Source organism: Symphalangus syndactylus, chromosome 11, assembly GCF_028878055.3.
Source record: "Symphalangus syndactylus isolate Jambi chromosome 11, NHGRI_mSymSyn1-v2.1_pri, whole genome shotgun sequence".
Lineage (NCBI taxonomy): Eukaryota > Metazoa > Chordata > Mammalia > Primates > Hylobatidae > Symphalangus > Symphalangus syndactylus.
Window position 1 is genome coordinate 81,858,756 of NC_072433.2, and position 27,999 is coordinate 81,886,754.

The 27,999-nt window shown below is 38.3% G+C and overlaps 1 protein-coding gene across 3 annotated transcripts in view; it reads right to left on the bottom strand.

Annotated features, from left to right (window-relative positions):
- Positions 1-27,999, bottom strand: part of KIAA0825 (KIAA0825 ortholog) — a 474,586-nt gene that overhangs the window by 402,592 nt on the left and 43,995 nt on the right. The window lies entirely within an intron of this gene.

Here is a 27,999-nt window from a genome sequence, read left to right on the forward strand (position 1 = left end):
TGAGCTCCTCTCTACCCTGAACACAAGAGACCCTAATAGACAGGCAAGAATATCATCACCCCTATTCAGCCTGAAGAAGTTATGGAAGATGGATCTTCCTCCCTCTGCAACATTTAGGATTAAGGGCTAAGGGTTAAAATAGCTTTCAGTAGGATTAAGTTTAGGATTAAGGGCTAAGGGATAAAACAGCTTACAGTAAAGAAGCCAGCCAAAACCCATCAAAACCAAGATGGCCACAAGAGTGACCCCTGGTCATCCTCACTGTTACACTCCCATCAGCACCACGACAGTTTACAAATGCCATGGCAACATTAGAAGTTACCTTATATGGTCTAGAAAGGGAAGGCATGAATAATCCACCCCTTGTTTAGCATACCATCAAGAAATAACCATAAAAATGGGCAACTAGCAGCCCATGGGGCTGCTCTGTCTATGGAGTAGCCATTCTTTTATTCCTCTACTTTCTTAATACACTTGCTTTCACTTTACTCTATGGACTCACCCTGAATTCTTTCTTGTGCAAGATCCAAGAACCCTCTCTTGGGGTCTGGATAGGGACCTCTTTCCTGTAACGGAATAATTTATTTTTCTCACTGTGGATTCGTTCTGCTTCTTTGTTCTTTCCCATGCCTTGGTAGAAGCTCGGAAGTAACCTAGAATCTGTTCTGCTTCTCATATTGTGTTCAACACTAATAGCTATATGTGCTAACCACCTAGATTTTCAACTTTGTTGAGAAAACATTTCAAGGAAGCAAATGCTATAGCACAATGAGAGGAAGGGGCTAACCTATTTAGCTGCTCATAAACACTTCTTCAGCACCTTCCCTCCTTGATGACTACCCTGTAGCCTACTTCATTCTGTTATTTTTGTCTTTGAAGTTGGCATTACTCCAGGGAACGGCTCTTACTACCACAGCAACTTCCTCTTTTGCATGTTGTAGAGTGTTGTTTCCATGCCTCCAGTTTCTTCATTGGTCTGAGCCTCTTTACTTTCTATCTACCAGAAATATCCCAATGGCACCTCAAATTTCTTTCAGGTTTGCTTTACTACATGTCTTTACTGACATTTCGATAGGATTTCAGGAGGGAAGAAAAGTAAATATATGTGCTTAGTCCTCTATCTTCAGAATTTTCTACCTTTTAATGTCTCATACTAAGGCAAATACGCAAAAAATTATGAGACTTTTGAACATCTGAAATTGATGTACAGAGTCTGAGGAAGGCAGAGCAAGAAGCCTGAATAGAAGATGTCACCAAGGGTTCTCCGTGCAGGAACACCAAATTTTAACAACTAAGTACACACAAAAAGCAGTGTTATAAGAGCCAAAAATCAGGTAAAGTTATGTGGTTTTAACTTCCTATCACTGAAAGAGGCACCGAGAGGATAGAAAACACATTGCTGATGTTACCATCCCTCATCCCTTGGCAGCAACCACATAGTGTGGAAAGACAATCTATGCACTTAGGAGAGGGAGAGCACAGTGACTGGGGTGGGGGTGCGGGGGCTGGAATTGAACTCAGTGCTGGCTGTCACAGTGGAGAGCAAAGCTGTGCTGGGCTCAGCTGACACCCACCCATGGAGGGAACATTTGAACCAGCCATGGCCAGAAGGGAATCTCCCATTCCAGTGATCAGAACTTGAGTTTCTCTGCAATCTTCACCACTACAGGCTGCGGTGCTCTGGGGTCATAAACTTGAAAGGGAGTCTAGGATACAAGGATGGCTATTCCTAGGCACACCCTTGTGCTGTGCTGGGCTTAGAACCAGTGGACTAAGGCAGTATATGACCTATGGAGACACCAGCTGGGACAGCTAAGGGAGTGCTTGTGCCACCCCTCCTCCAACCCCAGGCAGCACAGCTCACAGATGCAAAAGACACTCGTTCCTTCTGCTTGAGGAGAGGAGAGTGAAGAGTAAAGAGGACTTTGTCTTGCATCTTGGATACTAGCACAGCAACAATAGTGCAGGGTACCAGGCAGACTTATGAGATCCCTATTCCAGGCCCTAGTTCCTAGATGACATTTCTAGACAAATCCTGGGCCAGAAAGAAACCAGCTGCCTTGATGAGAAGGACCCAGTCCTGGCAGGATTCATCGCCTGCTGACTAGAGAGCTCTTGATCCCTGGATAACTAACAACGCTATCCAGGTAGTATACTGTGGGCCTCAGGTGAGATTCCTAGATATGTTGACTTTAGGTGAAACCTAGCATATTCCCAGCTGTGATGACTATGGTGAAAGACTCCTTCTGCTTGAGAAAAACAGGGGGAAAAGTAAAAGGGACTTAGTCTTGCTCTTTAGGTACGAGCTCAGTCACAGTTGTGTAGAGCACTAAGTGGGCTCTTGAGGTCCCCAAGTCCAGGCCTAGGCTCTTGGATGGCATTTCTGGCCCTGCCCTGGGACAGGTGGCAGTCCACTGTCCTGAAGGGTGAATCTCATGCCTGGCAACATTCACGACAAGCTGACTGACTGAAGTGCCCTTGGGCCCTATGGGAACATTGGCTGTAGCCTGGCAATACTCCATTTGGGCCTGTGGTGATGGTGGACACACAGTGAGGCTCCTCTGCCTGTGGAAAGGGGAAGGAACAGTGGGAAGGACTTTGTCTTGTGGTTTGAGGGCCAGCTTAGCCACAGTAGAACAGAACACCAGATAGATTTCTAAGGGTTTTGACTCCAATCTCTGGCTCCAAGACAGTAGCTATGAACCCCCCTACAGCGTGGGGGAACTTACTGCCCTGAAGGGAGGGTACAAACCTGGCTGGCTTCCCCACCTGTTGTATAGAGATTCCTAGGGCCTTGGGTGAACATAGGTGATAACCAGTTAGTGATTACAGCAGCCCTTAGGCAAGACCCAGTGCTGTGCTGGCTGCAGGTCTGACCCAAGGAAGTTCTAGCAGTGGTGGCCACAGGGGTGCTTACCCCACCCCCAGCTCCAGGTGGCTCAGCACAGAGAGAGAGAGAGAGAGAGGCTCAGATTGTTTAGGAGAAAGTAAGGGAGGAGAACATGAGTCTCTGTTTGATAATTTAGTGAATTCTTCTGGATCATATCAAAGATTACCAAGGTGGTACCTCTATAAGATTGCAAGAACCATAGTGTAACTGGGCATGGGGCCCAAGTCCCTTCAAATACCTGGAAAGCATTCCCAACAAAGACAGGCACAAACAAGCCCAGCCTGTGAAGACTACAATAAATATCTAATTATTCTACGTCCAAGAACAAAAAAAAAAAAAAAAAAAAACCATCCACAAGCATCAAGACCATCCAGGAAAATGTGACCTCACCCAATGAACTAAATAAGGCACCAGAGACCAATCCCAGAGAAAACCCTATATGTGACATTTCAGATAATTTAAAGTAGCTGTGTTGAGGAAAATCAAAGAAATTCAAGATAACACAGAGAAAGAATTCAGAATTTTATCAGATAACTTTAACAAAGAGATTAAAATAAAAAGAATCAAGCAGAAATTCTGGAGTTGAAAAATGTAACTGACATACTGAAGAGAGCATCGGAGTCTCTTAAAAGCAGAATTGACCAAGCAGAAGAAAGAATTAGTGAGCTCAAAGACAGGCTATTTGAAAATACACAGTCAGAGGAGACAAAAGAAAAAAGAATAAAAAATAATGAAGCAGGCCAGAAGATCTAGAAAATAGCCTGAAGAGGGCAAATCTAAGAGTTATTGGCCTTAAAGAGAGAAAGAAAGGGGCAGAAAGTTTATTGAAAGAAATAATTTTAAAAATGGCACCTCAAACTTAGAGAGGTATATCAACATTCAAGTTCAAGAAGGTTATAGAACACCAAGCAGATTTAACCCAAAGAAGACCACCTCAAGGCATTTAATAATCAAACTCCCAAAAGTCATAGATTTAAAAAAAAGAATCCTGCTGGGCGCAGTAGCTCATGCCTGTAATCCCAGCATTTTGGGAGGCCAAGGTGGGCGGATCGCCAGGTCAGGGATTTGAGACCGCCTGGTCAACATGGTGAAACCCCGTCTCTACTAAAGATACAAAATATTGGCCGGGCATGGTGGCACGAGCCTGTAATCCCAGCTACTCAGGAGGCTGAGGCAGGAGAATCACTTGAATCCGGGAGGCGGAGGTTGCAGTGAGCCAAGATTACACCAGTGCACTCCAGCCTGCACAACAGGGCAAGACTCCGTCTCAAAAAAAAAAAAAAAAAAAAAAAATCCTAAAAGCAGCAATAGAAAATAAACAAATAACATACAATGGAGCTCCAATATGTCTGGCAGCAGACTTTGAAACCTTACAAGCCAGGAGAGAGTGGCAGGATATACCTAATGTACGGAAGGAAAAAAAAAAAAAAAAAACTTTTACCCTATAATAGTATATCCTGCAAAAATATCCTTCAAGCATGAGGAAGAAATGAAGATTTTCCCAGACAAAAGCTGACAGAGTTCAACTAAAGACCTGTCCTACAAAAAATGATAAAGGGAGTTCTTCAAACTAAAAGAAAAAGATGTTAATGAGCAAGAAGAAATCATCTGAAGATGCAAAACTCACTGGTAATTGTAAGAACAAAGAAAACACAGAATATTATAATAATGTAATTGTGGTATGTAAACTACTCATATCTTAAATAGAAAGACTAAATGATGAATGAATTGAATAATAATTAAAACAGCTTTTCAAGATGTAGACAGTACAGTAAGACATAAGGAGAAACAACAAAAAGTTAAAAAGGTGATGAACTACGTTTTTACTAGTTTTCTTTTTGCTTGCTTATTTATGCAATCAGTGTTTAGTTGTCATTAGTCTAAACTAGTGGGTTATACGATAGTATTTGCAAACCTCCCAGTAACCTCAAATCTAAAAAACATACAGTGGATACACAAAAAATAAATGCAAGAAATTAAATCAGATGGCCATAGAAAATCACCTTAACTAAAAGCAAGAGAGGAAGGAAGAGATAACCACAAAACAACCAGAAAACAAATAATAAAATGGCAAGAGTAAGTCCTTACTTATCAATAATAGCACTGAAAGTAAACGGACTAAACTCTCCAATCAAAAGACATAGAGTGGCTGAATGGATAAAAAACCAAGACCCAGTGATGTCCTGCCTACAAGAAATACATTTCATCTATAAAGATACACAAAGACCGAAAACCAAGGGATGGAGAAAGATATTCCATGCCAACGGAAACAAACAAACAAACAAACAAACAAAAGGCAGCAGTAGCTATACTTGTATCAGACAAAATAGATTTCAATTCAAAAACTGTAAGAAGAGACAAAGAAGGTCATTATATTATGACAAAGGGGTCAATTCACCAAGATGATACACCAATTATAAATATATATGCACCCAACACTGGAGCATCCAGATATTATAATAAGCAAATGTTATTAGAGCTAAAGAGAGAGATAGACCTCAATACAATAATAGCTGGAGACTTCAACACCCTACTTTCAGCATAGGACAGATCTTCCAAAGAGAGAATCAGCAAAGAAACATTGAACTTAATCTGCACTATAGAACAAATGGTCCTAATAGATATTTATAGAATTCCTTCATCCAATGGCTGAAGAATACATTTTTTCAGTGTATTTTACTCCTCAGCACATAGATCATTCTTAAGGAAAGACCATATGGTATGTCACAAAACAAGGCTTAAAAGATTCAAAAAAATGAAATAATATCAAGCACCTTCCCTGACCACAATGGAATAAAACTAGAAATTAATAATAAGAGGAATTTTGAAACTGTACACACACGGATATTAAATAATATGCTCCTGAATGACCAGTGGGTCAATGAAGAAATTAGGAAGCAAATTAAAAAATTTCTTGAAACAAATGATAATGGAAACACAACATACCAAAATCTGTGGGAGCCAGTGTGGTGGCTGACACCTGTAATCCCAGCACTTTGAGAGGCTGAGGCAGGCAGATGCCCTGAGGTCAGGAGCTCAAGACCAGCCTGGCCAACATGGTGAAACCCCATCTCTACTAAAAAATACAAAAATTAGCCGGATGTGGTGGCAGGTGCCTGCAATCCCAGCTACTTGGGAGGCAGAGGCAGGAGAATTGCTTGAACCCAGAAGGCAGAGGTTGCAGTGAGCCGAGATCGAGCCACTGCACTTCAGCCAGCCTGGGCCACACAGTGAGACTCCATCTCAAAAAACAAAAACAAAAACAAAGAAACAAAACTATGGAATATAACAAAAGCAGTACCAAGAGAGAAATTCGTAGCTTTAAGTGCTTACATCAAAAAAGAACAAAAACTTCAAATAAATAACCAAATGATGCATCAAGAACTAGAATAGCAAGAGCAAACTAGACTCAAAATTAGTATAAAAAAATATAAACATCAGAGTGGAAATAAATGAAACTGAAACAAAGAAAACAATAGAAAAGATCAATGAAACAAAAAGTTGGCTTTTTGAAAAGATAAAATGGACATCAACAGAGGACTAGATAAAGAGAATGTGGTACACATACACAGTGGAGTACTCTTCAGCCATAAAAAAGAACGAGATTCTGTCATTTGCAACAACATGGATGAAACTGGAGGTCATTATGCTAAATGAAAAAAGCCAGGCAAAGAAAGACAAACATCACATGGGCTCACTTGCCTGTGGAAGCTAAAAATGAAAACTCTGGTCCTGCACAGCAGGGAAACCAATCTGTGCCACTTGCATTTCTAGCCAGAGAAACAATTTGGTGGACTTCCCCAGGGTGAACTCACCTTTATACTGGCCAAACCACTGCACATCTTCATCCAACCTGGAAAGGCCCCCAAACTGAACATAGATTACACTACTGTGTGAACCTAAAACCAAAGTCAAAGCACCCCACCCAACTGACACCGCAAGACCCATCTATAGGAATAAATCTTTCTCAGGCTGGGCGCGGTGGCTCACGCTTGTAATCCCAGCACTTTGGGAGGCCGAGGCGGGCGGATCACGAGGTCAGGAGATCGAGAACCACGGTGAAACCCCGTCTCTACTAAAAAACTACAAAAAAATTAGCTGGGCATGTTGGCGGGCGCCTGTAGTCCCAGCTACTAGGAGAGGCTGAGGCAGGAGAATGGCGTGAACCCGGGAGGCGGAGCTTGCAGTGAGCCGAGATCGCGCCACTGCACTCCAGCCTGGGCAACAGAGCGAGACTCCGTCTCAAAAAAAAAAAAAATCTTTCTCTATGAAAGCTACGCCATTAAATTGGAAGAGGCAACTATTACAACAGAAGTGAAGAAATCAACATAGGGACATATCAAACATAAAGAAAGGAAACATGACACATTTGAAGAAACACAATAATTCATGGTAGCTCAGGCCTGTAATCCTAGCACTTTGGGAGGCCGAGGCAGGTGGATCATGAGGTCAGGAGACCGAGACCATCCTGGCTGACACAATGAAACCCGTCTCAACTAAAAATACAAAAAATTAGCCAGGCATAGTGGCGGGTGCCTGTAGTCCCAGCTACTTGGGAGGCTGAGGCGGGAGAATGGTGTGAGCCTGGAAGGCGGAGCTTGCAGTGAGCCCAGATCGTGCCACTGCACTCCAGCCTGGGGCACAAAGTGAGACTCCATTTCAAAAAAAAAAAAGAAACACAATAATTCTCCAGTAGTAGACACTAATTACAAGGAACTACATAAAATGCCAGAAAAAGTATTCAAAATAATAAAACTCACTCATATATAAGAGAATATAGACAGATAATTCAATAAAATCAGGAGAATACTTTGTGATTTGAATGAAAAATTCAACAAAGTGATAGATATCATAAATATGAGCCAAACAGAAATCTTAGAGCTGAAGAATTCCAGAAATAAAATAAAAAATGTAACATAAAGCTTTAACAACACACTAGACCAAGCAGAAGAAAGAATACCTGAACTTAAAGACAGGCTTTTGAAATAATACAGGAAGAAAAAAAATGCAGAAAGCCTACAGGGTTTATGGGACACCATTAAATGCACTAATTTTCACATTATGGGAGCTCCAGAAGGAAAAGAGAAGGACAAAGGTATACGAACCTTATTTAATTAAATAATAACTGAAAATTTGCCAAGTCCTGGGAGAGACATGAACATCCAGATCCAGGAAGCTCAAATATCCCCAAAAAGTTTCAGTTCAAACAGATCCTCCCTGAGGCATATAGTAGTGAAATTGTCAAAAGTCAAAGACAAAAAATAATTCCAAAAAGAGCAAGAGAAAAGTATTAAGTCATATTTAATGCAATCCCCAATGGACTAAGAGCAGATTTCTCAGCAGAAATCTTACAAGCCTGGAGAGAATGGGATAATATATTAAAAATATTGAAAGAAAAAAACTGCTGGACAATAATAATACACCCAGCAAACCTATTTTTCAGAAATGGAGAAATAGTCTTTCCCAGGCAAGCAATAACAAAGGAAACTCATTGACATATATTGGCGTTATATTAAATACTTAAGGGACTCCTACATCTGAATGTGAAAAGATGGTAACTACCACCATGAAAATACACAAAATTATAGAATTCACTGGTAGAAAAGGAGAATGAAAAAGGAATCAAACCTTATCACTAGAGAAAACCACCAAACTGCAAAAATAAATAGGGAGAAATTAAGGGAAAAAAGATATACAAATAAACAAGAAAATAATACAAAAACAGGAGTAAGTCATCACTTATCAATAATAACCCTGAATGAAAATAGATTCAATTCCTCAATTAAAAAATATAGAAATCGATCAAAGAACAAGACCCAACTACATACTGCCCACAAAAAACTACCCTCATCTGTAAAGACACACAGACTGAAAGTGAAGAGATGGAAAAAGATATTCCACACAGAGAAACCAAAAGCAAGCAGAAATAGCTATAGTTACATCAGATAAAAATACTTCAAGTCAAAACTCTAAAAAGAGAGAAGGAATGATATTATACAATAATAAAGGGATCAGTTTAGCAAAAGTATATAACAATTTTAAATATATATACACCCAACATCTGAGTAACCAGGTATAAAGGGCAAATATGAGATGTAAAGGGAGACACAGACTGCAATGCAATAATAGTTGGGGGCTTCAACATCCCGTTCTCAGCACTGGAAAGATCATCCAGACAGAAAATCAACAAAGAAACATTGGATTTAAATAGAACAAATAGACCTAATAGATATGTACAGAAAATCCCACCAAACAGTTGCAGAATACACATTCTTTTCATCAGCACATGGAACATTCTTCAGGACTGACCATATGTTAGCACACAAAACAAATCTCAAAATATTTTAATAATTGAAATCTTATCAAGTACCTTTTCTTATCACAATGGAATAAAACTAGAAATCAACAAGAGAAACTTTGGAACGTGTACAAATATATAGAAATGAAACAACATGTTCCTGAATGACCAATGGGTGAAGAAAGATATTATGAAGAAAATTTAAGTTTCTTGAAACAAATGAAACATGGCAACATGGATGAGTCTGGAGGATACCATGTTAAATGAAATAAGCCAGGAACAGAAAGTTAAACACCGCATACTAACACTTACATATGATAGCTAAAAAAGCTGATTTCATAGAAGTGAAGAGTAGAACAGAGGTTAGTAGAAGCTGAGAAAGGTAAGGGGTAAAGAAAGGAAGTGATTTGTTAAAGGATACAAAATTACAGCTAGATAGGAGGAATAAGTTTGAATCTTCTATAGCACTGTAGAATTCCCATAGTTAATAATATACTATATATTTTCAAATAGCTAGAAGAGAAGATATGAAATGTTCCCAACACAAAGAAATGTAAATGTTTGGGATGATGGATTGACTAATTACTCTGATCTGAATACTATATGTTGTATTTACTGAAACATCACTATGTACCCATGTACAACTAGTAAGTGTCAATAAAAAAATAAGTAAAGCCTGGGCGCAATGACTCACGCCTGTAATCCCAGCACTTTGGGAGGCGGAGGTGGGTGGATCACCTGAGGTCAGGATTTCAAGACCAGCCTAACCAACATGGTGAAACCCCGTCTCTACTAAAAATACAAAAAATTGGCAGGGCATGGTGGTTAGTGCTTGTAATCCCAGCTACTCGGGAGGCTGAGGCAGGAGAATCGCTTGAACCCAGGAGGCAGACGTTGCACTGAGGTGAGATCACGCCATTGTACTCCAGCCTGGGCGACAAGAGCAAAACTCCATCTCAAAAAAAAAAGAAAAAAAAATTGTAAGAAAAGAAATATTTAAGGCTGGGAGCAGTGGCTCATGCCTGTAATCCCAGCAATTTGGGAGGCCAAGGCAGGTGGATCACCTGAGGCCAGGAGTTTGAGATCAGCCTGGTCAACATGGTGAAACCCCATCTCTACTAAAAATACAAAAAATCGGCCGGGTGTGGTGGCAGACGCCTGTAATCCCAGCTACTCAGGAGGCTGAGGCAGGAGAATTGCTTGAACCTGGGAGGCGGAGGCTGCAGTAAGCCAAGATCGCGCCATTGCACTCCAGCCTGAGCAACAAGAAGGAAACTCTGTTTAAAAAAACAAACAAACAAACAAAAAACCAAAAAAAAAAAAAAGAAAAAAAAATTTAAAAATGAGGCAGGTAGATTAGGCTCTCAGGTTTCTTCCAGCTATAAAATTGTGATGTTCTCTAAGAAACACCAGGAGAAGGACATATTTCTGAACCCAAATCAGCTCTTCAACGGACTTGACTATTTTGTTCTTCAATGCTACCATTTTTCTTGTCCCTTGGACTATCACAGCCACTTCTGACCTTTCCCATTTCTCTTCCCTAGGCATGCTACAGAGAAAGTTGAAGTAGAATCTACAGCTTAGCAAGAAATAATTTGTGAAAAAATAAAATGTGCGGCAGCAAGATGTTCTTCTATGGTGATAGAAGACATCCCCTGTATAACCCCTAAAACTCTAAGCTCCATAAAATATTCTATGAGGCAGTAATCTCATGTTCCCAGGTTCCCCTGACTTGGCAGACTCCTTGCTTAACAAAAGATGTCTGAGACCAACTCAGACATCTTTATGGCATGCCACCACATGGAAAAGGGGTAACATTAGGGAATCATACCTTCACAGGCCATCATGTATCCTTGGTCTATTTATTCCTTATATTCTCTATATTATTTGTATTATTCTTTGTATTGCTGGTTTGGTTTGTGTTGCTGGCTTGTAATAAAGCAAAGTGAAAATAAACCGACCAGGTCACCATTCTTAAACATGCACCAGCCTTTTCTTTTGGCCTGGCTCATTTCTATTTTGCCGTTCATATTTAGTCAGAAAGTAATATTCCTATATCATTTACAAAGTCCTACCAAGATTAAAAAATTCAATATTTAATTTTTACTAAATCTTGGAAAATATATGTAATTCAGTGATCTCATTCATTGAGACCTGGATTAAAGCTAAAATGGCTAAATAATAATAGTAATGATAACAGCCAACTCTCATGTAGTACTTACACGAGCCAGGCATTGTTCTGTGTACTTTATATATGTATATGAATTCATTTAATTCTTAACATAAACATATAAGATAAACACTATTATAATCTTATTAAAGATATGGAAACTGAGGCACAGAAAGGATCATGACTTGTCCAAGGTCACTTAGATATGAAGTAGCAAAGCTAGGATTCCTATTGCTTGAAAGGCTGTCCCGAATCATAATGCTATAAATTGCCTCTCTATATAGACTTCAACTTTTACAAAAAATTAATATTTTACCTCTTATATATGATGATTTATTTTTCTGCCATATACATTTGACAGTTTTCCCTAGAACTATTATAAATGTCCTTCATTATTAAATCTACATAATTGCAAAAACAAAAACAAAAAACAAAACATAAAAAACAACACCATCAACTTTTTTAAAGGCCAGAGCTTACTTGTAATATTTTAGGGTTGCCTGAGATTTCTTTCTTCTCATTAATTACTGGGAGTTGAGCTTTTAATGTTTTAGCTTTCCCCCAATGACTGCATAAACACTCCAGTGGATCTCAATTTGTTGATAGTCATTTAAACCCCTTAGATATTCAAGTCACATTAGGAAACAAAGAAGTTGTTATTCCATTCAATTTATTTTCTCAACTCTTATCTATATATTAGATTTTCTGATATAGACTGCTATGCTGTCTGCTAATAACTGTGGAAGTTCTGATTACTATAATTATGTAAACTAGATTATCTATATATATCTGGTAAGTACTCATATTAATATACTATGACTATTAAAATTCCTCCATTTAAAATATAAGATACTCCACTGTAACTCCTATTAATTATTTATATATGTGTGTGTATGAAGTAGAAATTGACAGGATCAGTCAGAATACACTATTGTAGCTTGACAAGCAAACAGAATTAATTGTCATGTGATTTGCTCACCAATTCTGACATTGCTTTATTTTTCAATGCAGTTCTCTTTCTATAAAATATTCTCATTTTAATAACTTTATAATTTTCAATATGCAATCCTAGCCATCTCTTGCTTTAATGGAAGGTGAAACCAAGATAATATAAATTTTAATTTTAGCATTCCTTTATAACTGGCGCTCACATATTTCACATGATTTCGAAGTCATAAAATTACTGTATCTTTTGAGATTAGACCTAAATAATGTCACAGATCATGAGATTAATGATATTAACTAATGAATTTTCAAGTATAGTAAAAGTTTATTAATTTGAAGATCTGCATTAGTAGAAAATTTAAGTTATGGAGCACTTTTAAAAAGGCAGTTTTGTATTATGTATCAACTGGGAATAATAATAAATATAGTTTATGAGATATCAATTACTTTTTTTTTTTTTGAGACAGAGTCTCGCTCTGTTGCCCAGGCTGGAGTGCAGTGGCATGATCTCGGCTCACTGTAACCTCTCCCCCGGATTCGAGCGATTCTCCTGCCTCAGCCTCCCTAGTAGCTGGGATTACAGGTGTGTGCCACCACACCCGGCCAGTTTTCTTTTGTTTTGTTTTTTTTGTATGTTTCATAGAGATGGGTTTCACCATGTTGGCCAGGTTGGTCTGGAAGTGATCCGCCTGCCTCGGCCTCCCAAAGTGCTGGGATTACAGGCATGAGCCACATGCCCCGCCAGATGTCAATTACATTTTAAAGAAACTCTCCTTTTAATAATTTAATAACAATGATTCGAACTTAGCATGCACTTTGCATCAAAATGCTTTCTTCTAAAGCATTTAAGGTTCTTAAATTAAGTTCCAAGACTTTAAAAATTTCTCCTAAAATGTTAATAGTATTAATTAGCAAGTCATATTAATGTGGTACTATTTTCCTAAAATACTGGTGACATTATTATTTAGCTTAACTTTAATTTGATTAAAACATCTACCCATTACAATACGCTTTTATGCCATTCAGAGCTTTGTTCCATGAATTATCACCAGTCTTGTATCATCAATATCCCTTTCAGCAGACTATAAACATGTCCAAGCTTCTTACATTTTAGAAACCAGCAAAATCTACCCTAGTATCCCTTCCTGTCATATCACAGCTTCTCAGAATAGCAGTCTACATTTCCTGTGTTCTCACCTCTCATTTACTCCTCAACCCAGAGTAATAATTTCTGCCTCGAACCTTACACTGAAATTGACAAAATATTTTTCAGTTCCTATCACGCTTAATCTCTTTGCACTATTCAGTACTGATAGCCACTCCTTCCTTGAAATTGTCTCCTCTCTTGACAATCTTCCTAAATAGCACACCTTCCTAGTTTTCCATCTTGTCGCTCACACCATTTATTTGTTTACCAGGCTCCTGGTAGGAAACATCATTTTGGATAACTGGCCAGATCACATTTCTTTTTTAATTAATTAATTTATTTATTTATTTTGAGATAGGGTCTGGCTCTGTTGCCCAGGCCTAAGTGCAGTGGCACGATCACAGCTCACTGCAGCCTTGACCTCCTGGGCCAAGTGATCCTCCCACCTCAGACCCCTCCTAACTGGGACTACAGGCACGTGCTACCATGCCTGGCTAATTTTTGTAGAGATTGGGTTTTGCCATGTTGCCCAGGCTGCTTTCAAACTCTTGGGCTCAAGCAATCCACGTGACTCAGGCTTCAAGGTACTGGGCTTATGGACATGAGCCACCATGCAAGGCTCATTTCTTTTTTTTTTTTTTAGTCAAATATGCAACATACAGATATACAATGAGGGTCCATTTCTGTGTGATAGGATCTAACCCTAGTCATAATGGATTTAGGGTTAGACCATTATAAGAGACAGGACTAGCTGGATTTCCTAAGTTGACTAAGAATCCCTAAGCCTAGCTGGGAAGGTGACCGCATCCACCTTTAAATACGGGGCTTGCAACTTAGCTCACACCCGACCAATCAGGTAGTAAAGAGAGCTCACTGAAATGCTAATTAGGCAAAAACAGGAGGTAAAGAAATAGCCAATCATCTATCGCCTGAGAGCACAGCAGGAGGGACAATGATTGGGATCTAAACTCAGGCATTCAGCCGGCAACGGCTACCTTCTTTGGGTCCCCTCAGTTTGTATAGGAGCTCTGTTTTCATTCTATTAAATCTTGCAACTGCACTCTTTTCTGGTCCCTGTTTGTTATGGCTCGAGCCGTGCTTTCGCTCACTGTCCACTACTGCTGTTTGCCGCCATCACAGACCCACCACTAACTTCCATCCCTCTGGATCTGGCAGGGTGTCTGCTGTGCTCTTGATCCAGCGAGGCACCCATTGCCACTCCCGATCAGGCTAAAAGCTTGCCATTGTTCCTGCACAGCTAAGTGCCTGGGTTTGTCCTAATCGAGCTGAACACTAGTCACTGGGTTCCACGGTTCTCTTCTATGACCTACAGCTTCTAGTAGAGCTATAACACTCACTGCATGGCCCAAGATTCCATTCCTTGGAATCTGTGAAGCCAAGAACCCCAGGTCAGAGAACACGAGGCTTGCCACCATCTTGGAAGCAGCCCTCCACCATTTTGGAAGCAGCCCACCACCATCTTGGGAGATCTGGGAGCAAGGACTCCCTGGTAACACTTAGGTGTATACTAAATGAGTTTTGAAATTTGGAATGGAGGCAGGGATAAGACATCACTGGTGGTAAACCAATCAAGTTAATTCCAGACTCCCAAAAGCATGTGTATGAATTTTTTTTGGCTGAGGCCACTAGAACTGCAGTTTTTGCTCTTCCCTGATTACACACAGTTTTCGTTAGGTTATGTGAGATACACACAATAAATCCTCTCCATGCTCCACTGCCCAACACTCACATTTTTTTTCCCTTAAAGTAACCACAGTAGTTTTTTGTGTTAAATTAATAAATATCTTGATAGGCTTCTTTCCCATATCTGCCATTAAACACCAATATTCACCACAGGGTTCTCTCTAGACCTGTGATGAGGTTTAGCACATGTTACCCCAAAGTTTGGAGTACTCTGGCACTTGAGGAAACAGCAGAAACAGGAAAGTCTCTCTGACTTTCTTCCTGCCCTTCTTCTCTGAAGCAGATTGTAAAAGAATTCTCCACCTTTCACTGAAGTAGGTCATAAGACTTTCATTCCACAAGTGCATTCCCTATACCTGGAAGAAAGCAATGTCCTTATCTCTGAAGACACAGACACACAGAGAAGGATCATAACAAACAGATCTTGCTAAATTCCACCAATTTATTATTAGATCATAGCCTTTTGTCATCCACCATACTTCTGCATGACTGTCCATAAAAATACATAAGTTGTTCTGTTTCCTTAGGTCTTCATTTCTGAATACTCCCATGTCATGTAAAACTTAATCAAATACATTTGTATGCTTTTCTCTTGTTAATCTGTCTTCTACTTACAGGATCCTCAGCCATGAACCTAAGATGGGAAGAAAGGATATTACTTTTTCTTCCCTACACCTGTATTCTTTTAAATACCTTTACTGAGCTTTCTTCAAGCAAATCAACTGCATTTTATATAATTTTACAAGAGTACTTTTATTTTATGTTTTCAATAAAACAATTTATATTGTTTTGGAAAATGTTGTAAAGGACTATAGGGTGCCAGGGAAGATCCCTTCTCTCTTAACTGTTGATCTTTACTATAGATTAACTTCCCTCTTAGGTTTTCTATGCAAAGACTTCATGACTATCATACTGTCTAAGATGGAATGTTAAATACTCTCTTTTAAATAGGACACAAAATGAAAACAAGTTCTTTGGAAATAAAAACAAACTGTAACTAATTAAATTGTTGTAACTAATAAACCAGCCTTGTATAGAAAATGGAACAATCTTACTAAATTTATTTTGTTTTCTACCTATATAAGCAAAACTTTAACTGATCCCATTTCCCTGGAGTCTGTGTTTCTTGGATGGCTACTCCCAGTTTTTCACTTGAATAAACTCTAAAACTGGATTATCATCCTTTTGGTCATTTTAGCTTGACACTATCATCTCTATGATGAAAATTCAAAGTCTCTATCTCTAATTATAGTCCTTCCTCCAAAACTCCCATATATATTTCCAAGTACTTACCAGACAATTCCACATCACTGATTCAAAGGTTCTTTAAACTCATGATGGGGATCAAAATATTTTACCACAAAATATATTTCATATTTTGAGGTGGCTGTCAGAAGGCTGGGAAACAGAAATGGCCCTGCAAAGCTCTCTTTTTTGAGGAAAACATGCATCCATAAAGAATCTGCATTAATGCAGCCAGGCCTTCTCTTGTCTGGATCTAGGAAAGATTAACTGAGAGTCTGACACCTCTAAAAGTCTGAAAAGAAACATTTACCATTTTTTTTCTGAGGGCTGCTTCCTGTGAGGTTTCATCAACATAACAAGACCACCTTGGCTAGTCAAGCCTCTTCTCTCCCTCCTATAACTTAATGTACCATCATAACCCATTCTTGGCCATTCTCTGAGCCCTCATTCTTTCTGTAACTTCAAGATAGTATATAAGCTCTTATTGGGAAGGGTAGGGGTTGGGTCTTCATTCTGAAGGCTCTTGTATATACACAAAAATAAATTCATGTGTCTTTTCTCCCACTCATCTGCCTCATGTCAATAATTATTTTCAGCAAACCTTCAGAGGGCCAGCGAAAACTCAGTATGTCCAAAATTTAATTCAGAGTCTTTTCCTTAAACTGGCTTCTCTTCCTACCTTACAAGACAACCATTTACCTAATCTCCCTGTTTCTTTTCCCAGTATCTTAAATCAGGTATCAGCAAACTATGACATGGCTTGTTTTCTATGGCCTGAAAGGATAGTTTTTACATATCTAATAAGTTGTAAAAATAAAAAACAAACAAAAAAGAATATGCTACAGAGGCCATATGTGTCCACAAATCCTAAAATATTTACTATCTGGCCTTTTGGTTATTTCAGTCATAATAGAAAATGTTTGCTCACCCGTTTTAAATGGTCACCAAGTTCTTGGATACTTTTTCTCCCTAAGATCTTAAATGGTCACCAAATGCTCTCAAAGATGACATTTACCTCCGTCTGCAACCAGTGTCGCAGATTGGGACATTATTTCTTGCTGAAAAACCTCCCATCTGACTTCCAAGACTCACATCTTGTGGTATAATTATATACACGTGCACGTGTGTGCACGCGCACACACATACACACACACACACACACACACATTTGGTTTTAACTCCTTTCCCCCTTCCTGGCACAGAGCTCCAAAAACCCTTGGAATTTCCTGAGTGATTGAAATGTCTCTTGTTATTCACAGGTGATTTTATGTTTATGAGGTTACTCTGGAGGGCCCCTAGAGAGCTTCAGGATGGGAGCTAGTCTAAAAAAACCAACCATTTGATTACTGCATTGTTAACTTTCAGCCCCACTCCCTCTAACTCTAACCTCCAGAGACAGGAAAGGGACTTGGGATTGAGAACAGTCACGTATGGCCAATGATTTAATCATTCGTGTCTACATAATGGATCCCAATAAAAATTCTTAAATGAGGAGGTTCAGGAAGTTTCCAAATTGGTGAACACATCCATGTCTTGAGAGGATGGCACACCCAGAGAGGAAGTTCTGTGCCATAATCCTCTTCCTTACTTTGTCTTATGCATCTCTCCCATTTGGCTGTTCCTACATTGTATCCTTTCTAATAAAACTGTATGTATACCGCTTCCCTGAGTTCCGTGCATCATTCTAACGAATTATTGAACTGTGGCAACCCCCAAATTTGTAGTCTTGTGGCAGAAGTGTGGGAAAACCCACCTGGGAAACCCACCTGCAACTGGCACGTGAAGTGAGGGCAGTCTTATGGGTCTGAACTCTGAACTTGTGGGGTCCTGGTAGTGTCAGAATTGAATTGAATTGAATTGTAGGAGACCCAGATGGTGTCTGTCTTGCATATTGACTCTAGGCTTCTCATTTTACAAATTTAATCTGATCATTTCACTACCCTGCTTAAATAAATAAACACAGGATTTTCCACAATGCATAGAAAAACTCATCTTGTTTTATATACATACAGTTCTTCATATTTAACTTAATTCCTAGTCCAATTAAATAATTATATTTTTCTACTATAGCCCTTCTTGATTGACATCTTGAAATAGCCTTCTAGTCATAACTTCCTCTACACTAATAATGTTCTCAGTAGAAAATCATATTTATGAAAGGCATTTATTTCACCAATGTAGATAATACTATTTAAAGGCTATATATAACTATAATAACGTAACTTGAGTATTATTAAACAGAAAAAAGTCCCTACGAATGTGGCTTGAATAATTTTTAAATGGTTTTTAAACTATGTAAGCCATTTTTAAAAAATTATGAAAAGGTAGGAAGCTATCCATTAAAATTTAAATGTGATACCTTAAAATGCTTTTTAGTTTCCATCTACAAAAAAAGGATGTTAGATAAAAACGATTTTTCAGGACTCTCTAGTTTTAAAATTCTATGATTTAATCGTGTGATCTACTTCTTTAATATTTAATCTTCTGTCATACAGCCTTTGTAGTATACTTTTTAATTCTATAGTTCAATAGAAGTATAATTTGTTGGTGGTTAAGACAAATTCATATGAAATAACTTGAAAATCTATTTTAAAAACAATCAATGAAAGTAAATTTTGGATTTCTTCAAATTAAATCTAAAAATCCATCACTATACTTGCTTTTTATTTGCTACTTTACTTAACAGTGAATCTATCATATCAACATAGTCATCATGATCCAAGCTGCAAATAATAGAGAGTGTCAGTGTCAATTTTGCTTTCTCACACTTGCTTCCCTTCACTTCATCTGATTTTAATAATCCCTGTCAAACCACAAACAGTCCAAATTACCTTCATGACACAGAAGCTTTCAAGGAGCAGACAGAATCTCAACTTTCATTTAGCAACTACAAAAGAAAGCTGTCCAGCTGGACAAATATTATTTCCACACTTGACAATCTCTACAGTTAAGCATGCATTTTAATTTTAACTAAAACTGCCAGGAGTTTGATATGAGCTCCTTGTTTTGTGTAGATTGACTCACAGGATTATCAGACCAACGACTGTAATTGAGAGGAAAGAACCTAGCATTTATTTACTAACAGATGAATCACATACCAAAGCTGAGGGATCAAAATGAACATGTAAGAGATAGTATGTAGGTATAGACTGCAGAGGAGAAACTACTTAAATTAAGTGCTTTAATTATTAAATTTTAAATATCTAGAACACATTCTTGACGTAATTCTGAAAAGTAACAGCTAATAAGTCAAATCATAAAACAGTTAAAATTTTACCCATAGACACTATTGAGAAACAGGTTCTAAAATGAAATCTAAAGAGATTTTAAAAGGTGTTTTGAGCTGGGCACGGTAGCTCACACCTGTAATCCCAGCACTTTGGGAGGCCGAGGCAGGCGTATCATGAGGTCAGATCGAGACCATCCTGGCTAACAAGGTGAAACCCTGTCTCCACTAAAAATGCAAAAAAAATAAAAAATAAAAATAAAAAAAAATTAGCCGGGCATGGTGGCGGGCACCTGTAGTCCCAGCTACTCCGGAGGCTGAGGCCAGGGAATGGCGTGAACCCGGGAGGTGGAGCTTGCAGTGAGCCGCGATCGCACCACTGCACTCCAGCCTGGGCAACAGAGTGAGACTCCGTCTCAAAAAAAAAAAAAAAGATGTTTTGGATTCACTCAACTTCAAAGTCAGATTTCTAGAAAAGTTCTATATGTCAATTATAGTGAAACTGACGTTCTTGACAAGTTATCAAAGTCCACTCAATATAAATCAATATGCCCTTGTACACACAATGTAAAACTAAAAAAAAGTTCACAGTAAAAATAAATAATAAGTTGTAGAGAAATATTAGAATAAAAGTTACAGTGTAAAACTATAACAATGACAATTGTATCTTTGAAGTTTAATTTATTAAAGTTAAATCTAAAACTTTCCAACTGTAAAACATTTCTGTGAGCATTGCCTTTTTTTTTATTTTTTTATGTTTTTTGAGACAGAGTTTCACTGTTTCGCCCAGGCTGGGGTGCAATGGTGCGATCTCGGCTCACTGCAACCTCCACCTCCCGAGTTCCAGCAATTCTCCTGACTCTGCCTCCTGAGTAGCTGGGATTACAGGTGCCTGCCACCATGCCCAGCTAATTTTTGCATTTTTAGTAGAGATGGGGTTTCACCATGTTGGCAAGGCTGATCTCGAACTCCTGACCTCAAGTGACCCACCACCTCAGCCTCCCAAAGTGCTGGGATTATAGGCACGAGCCATAGTGCCTGCCCTGAGCATTTCCTTTATAAGCTAGGCCTGAACTCCTCCTGAAGTTATCAGAACCTCAAAATTATCTGATGTCAGTCTTCCCTCCAACCTGCTACACTTGACACTAGTTCCAGCTTTCTTTCTTCCCCAAAGGCTAATCCATTGGCTCTCAGAGCACTGTTTTTCTACCACTTCTATCTTGAATACCATAACTCAGGTTCCTTTACCAGCTCTTTTTCTTTCTATTCACCCCCCCCCCTTTTTTTTTTTTTTTTTTGCAGACAAGGTCTCATTCTGTCACCCAGGCTGGAATGTAGTGGCATGATCATAGCCTACTGCAGCCTTGACCTCCTGGGCTCACGGGATCCTCCCACCTCAGCCTCCCAAGTAGCTATGACTACCGGCATGAGCCACCATGCCTAATTTTTGAATATGTGTGTGTGTGCGTGTGTGTGATGGAGATGAGGTATCCCTACGTTGCCCAGACTGGTCTCTAACTTCTGGCTTCAAGCGAACCTCTTGCTTCAGCCTCCCAAAATGCTGGGATTACAGGAACGAGCAACTGCTCCTGGGCTAGGCTACTTGTTACCAGAGTAGTCTGTTTACATATCCAGTTAGGTTACTGTTCACTATGTATGAGGAAACTGAATTTAAAATATGTAAGAAGGCAGCTTTAGGTTCAACTTATCCCTGTGCAGGGTTCAAACCCCATCATCTGGATTAGTGCAGCAGTTTTCCAAATCTTTCTTTTCTTTTCTTTTCTTTTCTTTTCCTTCCATCCTTCCCTCCCCTCCCTCCCTCCCTTCTTTTCTTTTTCTTTTTCTTTCTTTCTTTTCTCTCTCTCTTTCTTGCATTCCTTTTTTTTTTTTTGGTAGAGATGAGGTCTCACACTGTTGCCCAAGCTGGTCTCAAACTCCTGGCCCAAGGGATCCTCCTGCTTTGGCATGCCAAAGTGTTGGGATTATAGGTGTGAGCCACCATGCCTGGTCTCTCCCTGTTTTATTGCATCATCACCTTCTAACTCATTCTCTATCTGCTGCCAGAATGATCTTTCTAAAACACAGGAAAAAAAAATCCATGTTTATAGCAAGATTTTAATTCCTTTTTTTTTTTTTTTTTGAGACAGAATCTCCTTTTGTTGCCCAGGCTGGGTGCAGTGGTGCAATCTCAGCTCATCGCAACCTCTGCCTCCTAGATTCAGGCAATTATCCTGCCTCAGCCTCCTGGGTAGCTGGGATTACAGGCGCCCACCACTATATCTGGCTAATTTTTGTATTTTTAGTAGAGATGGGGTTTCACCATGTTGGCCAGGCTGGTCTCAAACTCCTGACCTCAAGTGATCCATCCCCCTCAGCCTCTCAAACTGCTGGGATTACATGCCTGAGCCACCGCACCTGGCTGCAAAATTTTAACTCTGACTGGAAATAAAGTTAGACCATTACGAGAAAATCAGAACAAGGTATTTTGTAGTGGGGAAATGGTGTGTTCATTTTATTTTTAAAATTATTTTTAATTGATAAATTATAATTGAATATATTTATGGGCTACAAAGTGATTTTATGACATATGTATACAGTGTGGATTGAATCAAGCTAATTAACATATCCATTGCCTTAAGTACTTATCATTTATTCTTCCTGTCTAAATGAAACTTTACCCTTTGACCCACATCTCTCCATTCTACCCATTCCCCAGGCTCTTATAAACATCGTTCTACTGTCTGCTTCTATCAGTTCAATTGTTTGAGATTTCACATATAAGTGAGAACATGCCATATCTATCTTTCTGTTCCTGGCTTATTTCACTTACTGTAATGTCCTCCAGGTTCATCCATATTGTTGCAAATGACAGAATTTCCTTTTCTAAGGCTGAAGAGTATTCCATTCTATATATATACCATATTTTCTTAATCCATTAATCTGTTAATGGACACTGAGGTGGTATGTTCATTTTAGAATAATGACTTTGAAATACAAGAAATATATCTAGCAAGCACTTAGAAACGGGGAAACTGAATTTGAGAAGGAGGGAATGAAGCATATTTACATAAAATGTCCATATAAATTATCATCCAAATCAGGACATTTTTGAGATTAAAAAGCAGGTACCAAAAATTATTAAAATTATACAATTTTTGAAACACATATTAGTAACCAATTCTGCAGTTTTATATAATTGCTGACCTATAAACTAATTACATTGAAACACTATTTTAAAAAATAATATTCTTTCAAAAAATTTATATCTTTGCTTTCAAAAGTAACAACATCTTTATATTGCTTGAAAAATAAATAATGATTTTCGATATATTTTTGCATACTTTAATGAGTTTCTTAGCTGTATCTGTCATCCACAGATATTTCTTGAAAAATGCATTTTAAAAATATGACTGTATACTTTTTATATTTTTCCAAGTTTCATTTTATAGTTAGCAAATTTTAAATTGTTCATACCATGAATAGACTCTTCTATATAGATTATAATATTTTTAATTGAGAAAATACTCTCAGGTGATAAGCTACCTGGTAAATTTATTAAGTTCAGAGCAAATTTTGCTAGATGAAATACATTCTCAAGTTTAATTTTTTTTCTTCTTTTTTTTTTTTTTTGAGACGGAGTCTTTCTCTGTCCCCCAGCTGGAGTGCAGTGGCGTGATCTCGGCTCACTGCAAGCTCCGCCTCCTGGGTTCACGCCATTCTCCTGCCTCAGCGTCCTGAGTAGCTGGGACTACAGGCGCCCGCCAACACGCCTGGCTAATTTTTTGTATTTTTTAGTAGAGACAGGGTTTCACCATGTTAGCCAGGATGGTCTCAATCTCCTGACCTCGTGATCGGCCCGCCTCGGCCTCCCAAAGTGCTGGGATTACAGGCTTGAGCCACCACGCCCGGCCTCAAGTTTAATTTTTAGTAATGAAATACACAAATATTTTAGCTCAAATATTTTTACAGGTACTATTTTTTTTGCCTCCATGCAGATTGCATTTCTTTGACCAATAATTTTAAAAGACAAAACTCATCAAATAAATGTTAATGATTATTTTGAACAGTTTGCTAAATTTAAGTGCTGCAAAACCATAAACTTTCTCAGTTTAACATCATTCTGGATCAGAATGTAAATGTATCCAATAGAAAATTTCATCTCTATCAAAAGATTTTCCCTTAAGTCTTGGGTATTTCAAAGCATAATTGGGAATTTCACAATTAAATCTTGCATGCAATTTGAGTGCTTATCATTGTTCAATTCTCCCTTTGATTTCACGGGGATATATTTCAATATCCTCCCATTTACAAGCTTTGTTTTCAATAATTGCAATTCCTTAAAAGCTTAACATAAGCTGAATATTTTGCCCTCCATTTGTTGAATGCTTTGACTAAATATTTCTAATGGATTCTGAAGAAACTGCAGCCAAAATTTAGAGGACATTTTTACAAAAATGTTTAATACCATGATGGGACACTTAAGTTGATTTACAAAGTAATTCTTCAAAGTCTCAGACGTTTCTAAAATCCAAAAAGAAAGTACATAGTGTCATACTTAGTTATTTTTGTTTTATTCAACTTCAGTCTAATCATGAACATTTATAGGCTGTTTACCTTGTATATGTATAATCATATTTGTACTTGACAACTACATCTTCCATTTGGATTGGTAGAATATTGCAGATTTGGGGGATGTAATTATGAATTACTGTGTGCATTACAACATATTTCAAGTATAGTTTTCCCTACAGGTTCTAAATTTGCTAAAAGAAGGCATTTATACGATGTTGTGTTCCACAACAATATATTTTTAATAGTACCAAGTGAAAATAATTTTATCATTGATGTTACAGTTTGTAACTTAATTTACAATAATATTCACAATACTGTCAAGTGTTTCAACTTTAACAGAATGAACTTTCAAATGCTTTACTTTGATTTAATGAATTAGATAAGAAATCTGAACCATTATTATTGGAATTAATTGATTTTCTACAATTAGAAGTATCCAGTAATACTGACGTACAACTGGCATAATTTAATGATTGAAGTTCTTCTAATGGAGTGAATACATTAACAGCTATTGTTTCACTTTTCATACATGCACAAGAAAACTTGAAACTAAAAATAGAAGACATTAATTCAGAACAGTCACTTGATCTAAATGAAAAGTCATGCCTGACAGAGTGGTATACAAATGTACCCTCTGTGGCTAAGTATTAAAAGGTAATATTTTTAGATATGGTCTTAAAATAAAACTATGCATTAGATGTTGATGCCTCTTTCACAGATTTAAGTCTTGTTTTCATGTGGTCAGTTATACCATTACAGAGTCATCATGGTGGATGGTAAATGTCAACAAACATTTTATGAGAGTTACATATGAATTATTTCCAGCAAACCAAGGAAATTCAGTATTGTCTGATAAATGTACACTGATATTTTGTTTTGTTATCACTGTTGCTAAAAAGGATTATGACAAAATAAAAATACATTATCCAGTAACAAAATAAATAAGTAGTTGTAGTTTTATACCATATGATACATGATAAACAAAACCTTTTTAGTGGCTGGGCACAATGGCATGTGCCTGTAGTCCCAGCTACTATGAGACTGAGGTGGGAACATTGCTTGAGCCCAAGAGTTCAAGCCTGTGGTGTGCTAGCATTGTGCCTGTGAAAAGCCACTGCATTCTAGCCTGGGCAACATAGTGAGACTCTCTCCCTTAAAAAAAAAAAGACTCTATCTCTTAAAAAAAAAAAAAAAAGCCCCATAAAAAAACCAAGTTTGGACTATATTCACTCTATGGCAAGACTAAATAAAGACTGGGAAATATGCAATCAACTGACCAGGGCACGGGCACATCAACTGGCCAGCAGGGCTGGCAGCATTAAGTACTTCTGTTACAACTATCACCCAAACCTGAAGGAGTTAGAAGGAGTTAGCTGTACCTAACTGCTCATGTCTGAGTGTATTCACTTTATCAGTAAGCACCCTTCATGCCGTTCTTGAAAAAGATGTTTTACCTTACAATCCTTCTGGAAAGGATCTAAAAAAGAAAAATGGGCTATTGGCAATTTAGCCACATGTTAAAGTATGAGCTTCATTCATTACACTGGAGTCTCACTTATGAACCATGTCACAATTTAGAAGTACACAGTATAGATCTACCTAAACCTATTCTGGTTTATTTATATATAACTGTTAAATAATACTTCACTCAAAAATGAAAAATCTGCAGTTCATTAAAAATTATAATCTACCTTTCTATGGCATGACATGGAAAGATTTCCAGAATATTATATTATTTCATTTAAAAAATTGTAGAACTATATATACAGCATAATACAGGATATTTTTGAAAAAACAAACTACCCCATAAAATAATAAAGAATACACACTAAACTATTAGCAGTGCTTATCTGTGGGTGATAGAATTAAAAAGGGACAGCAGAAAGGGAATTTTAATTCTTTTGTTTAATTAATTCTTTATAATCCATTTTTGTTTGATATGATGAGTGTCTCGCTTTTGACACCTGAAAAGTAAAAAAATGAGTAAGAACAATATAATAAATGTTGATGAAAAGAAACTCTGTAAAACATTTGAAGAGATTTATTCTGAGCCAAATATGAGTGACCATGGCCCATGACACAGCTCTCAGGAGGTCCTGAGAACATGCGCCCAAGGTGGTCAGGGTACAGCTTGGTTTCATATATTTTAGGGAGAAATGAGGCATCAATCAAATACATCTATGAAATACATTGGTTTGGTTCAGAAAGGCGGGACGACTCGTGTTCCAGGTTATAGGTAAATTTACACATTTTCTGGTGACAATTGGTTGAGTTTGTCTAAAGACCCGGGATTGATAGAAAGGAAATGTTTAGTTTAATATGAAAGATTATGGAGACCAAGGTTCTTTTTAAGTATTTTTTTTTTGAGAGGGAGTCTCGCTCTGTCACCCAGGCTGGAGTACAGTGGCACAATCTCGGCTCACTGCAACCTTCACCTCCCAGGTTCAAGCAATTCTCCTGTTTTAGCCTCCCTAGTAGCTGGGACTACAAGCATGTGCCACCATGCCTGGCTAATTTTTTGTATTTTTAGTAGAAACAGAGTTTCACCATGTTGGCCTGGCTGGTCTCGAATTCCTGACCTCAAGTGATCCACCTGCGGAGGCCTCACAAAGTGCTGAGGTTACAGGTGTGAGCCACCAGGCCTAGCCTCTTTTGAAGTTTTACAGTGGCTGCTATTAGAGTCAACAGATGACAAATTGTTTCCTATTCAGATCTTTAAAAGGTGCTAGACTTTTAGTTAATCTCTTCAGGATTGGGAGGGCCTGGAAGAAAAAGATATAGCTATGTTAATAGAGATTCTTTACAGATGCAGATATTCCCCCACAAAGAAAGGCCTTGCAGGGCCATTTCAAAATATGGCAGGGAAACATGTTTTCGGGTAAAATATTTTGCTTTTCTTCCTTTTCTCGTAATGTTATCCAGAGTCAGATTGGAAAGTCACGATATATAGGGTTAAATAAAACCCATCTGATGAGAATTTCTGGTTTGTAGGGCATGACTCCCCAGACCTCTTAGAAATTTGGGCAAGATAAAAAAAATCAGACCTTAGTCCTCATAAATATTACAAGGCATTAGCTAATGGTATATCAACTGAGTGATACAAGTATCAAATAATCTAGCAGTCCTGCAGCAGGGAGCTCCCTATGGGCAGATGGAGATAGGAAAGGCAAGCCCCAAAAAAAAGGAAGGCAAAGGATTTCCTAAAGGTTGGGAGCCAGTGATCTTCCAATATCCATAGCCTCACAGGTCCCACAGTTGGAGACATTTTAATCTCTCACTATACATAGGTTCAAGCCCTCTCCAACTTGGGAATGATCCACAACTAGTAAAGAAAGGATGGCTGGGCGTGGTGGCTCATGCCTGTAATCCCAGCACTTTGGGAGGCTGAGGAGGGAGGATCACAAGGTCAGGAGTTCGAGACCAGTCTGACCAACATAGTGAAACCCCATCTCTACTAAAAATACAAAAAATTAGTCGGGTGTGTTGGTGTGTGCCTGTAATCCCAGCTACTCAGGAGGCTGAGGCAGGAGCATTGCGTGAACCCGGGAGGTGGAGGTTGCAGTGAGCCAAGATCATGCTGTTGCACTCTAGCCAGGGTGACAGTGTAAGACTCCATCTCAAAAAAAAAGAAAAAAAGAAAGGACATAAGAAGCCCCAGACATCAACTTGAGAAGTAGATAATGTGTCAGTCTGCTTATCTCCCTGCTATTCCACAACCTCAGCTCTTACTAACTTGATTATTGCCAATATATAATTATGTCTTCATTTTTTTAAATTAATTTTTGTTAGTTTGTCTTTTTAG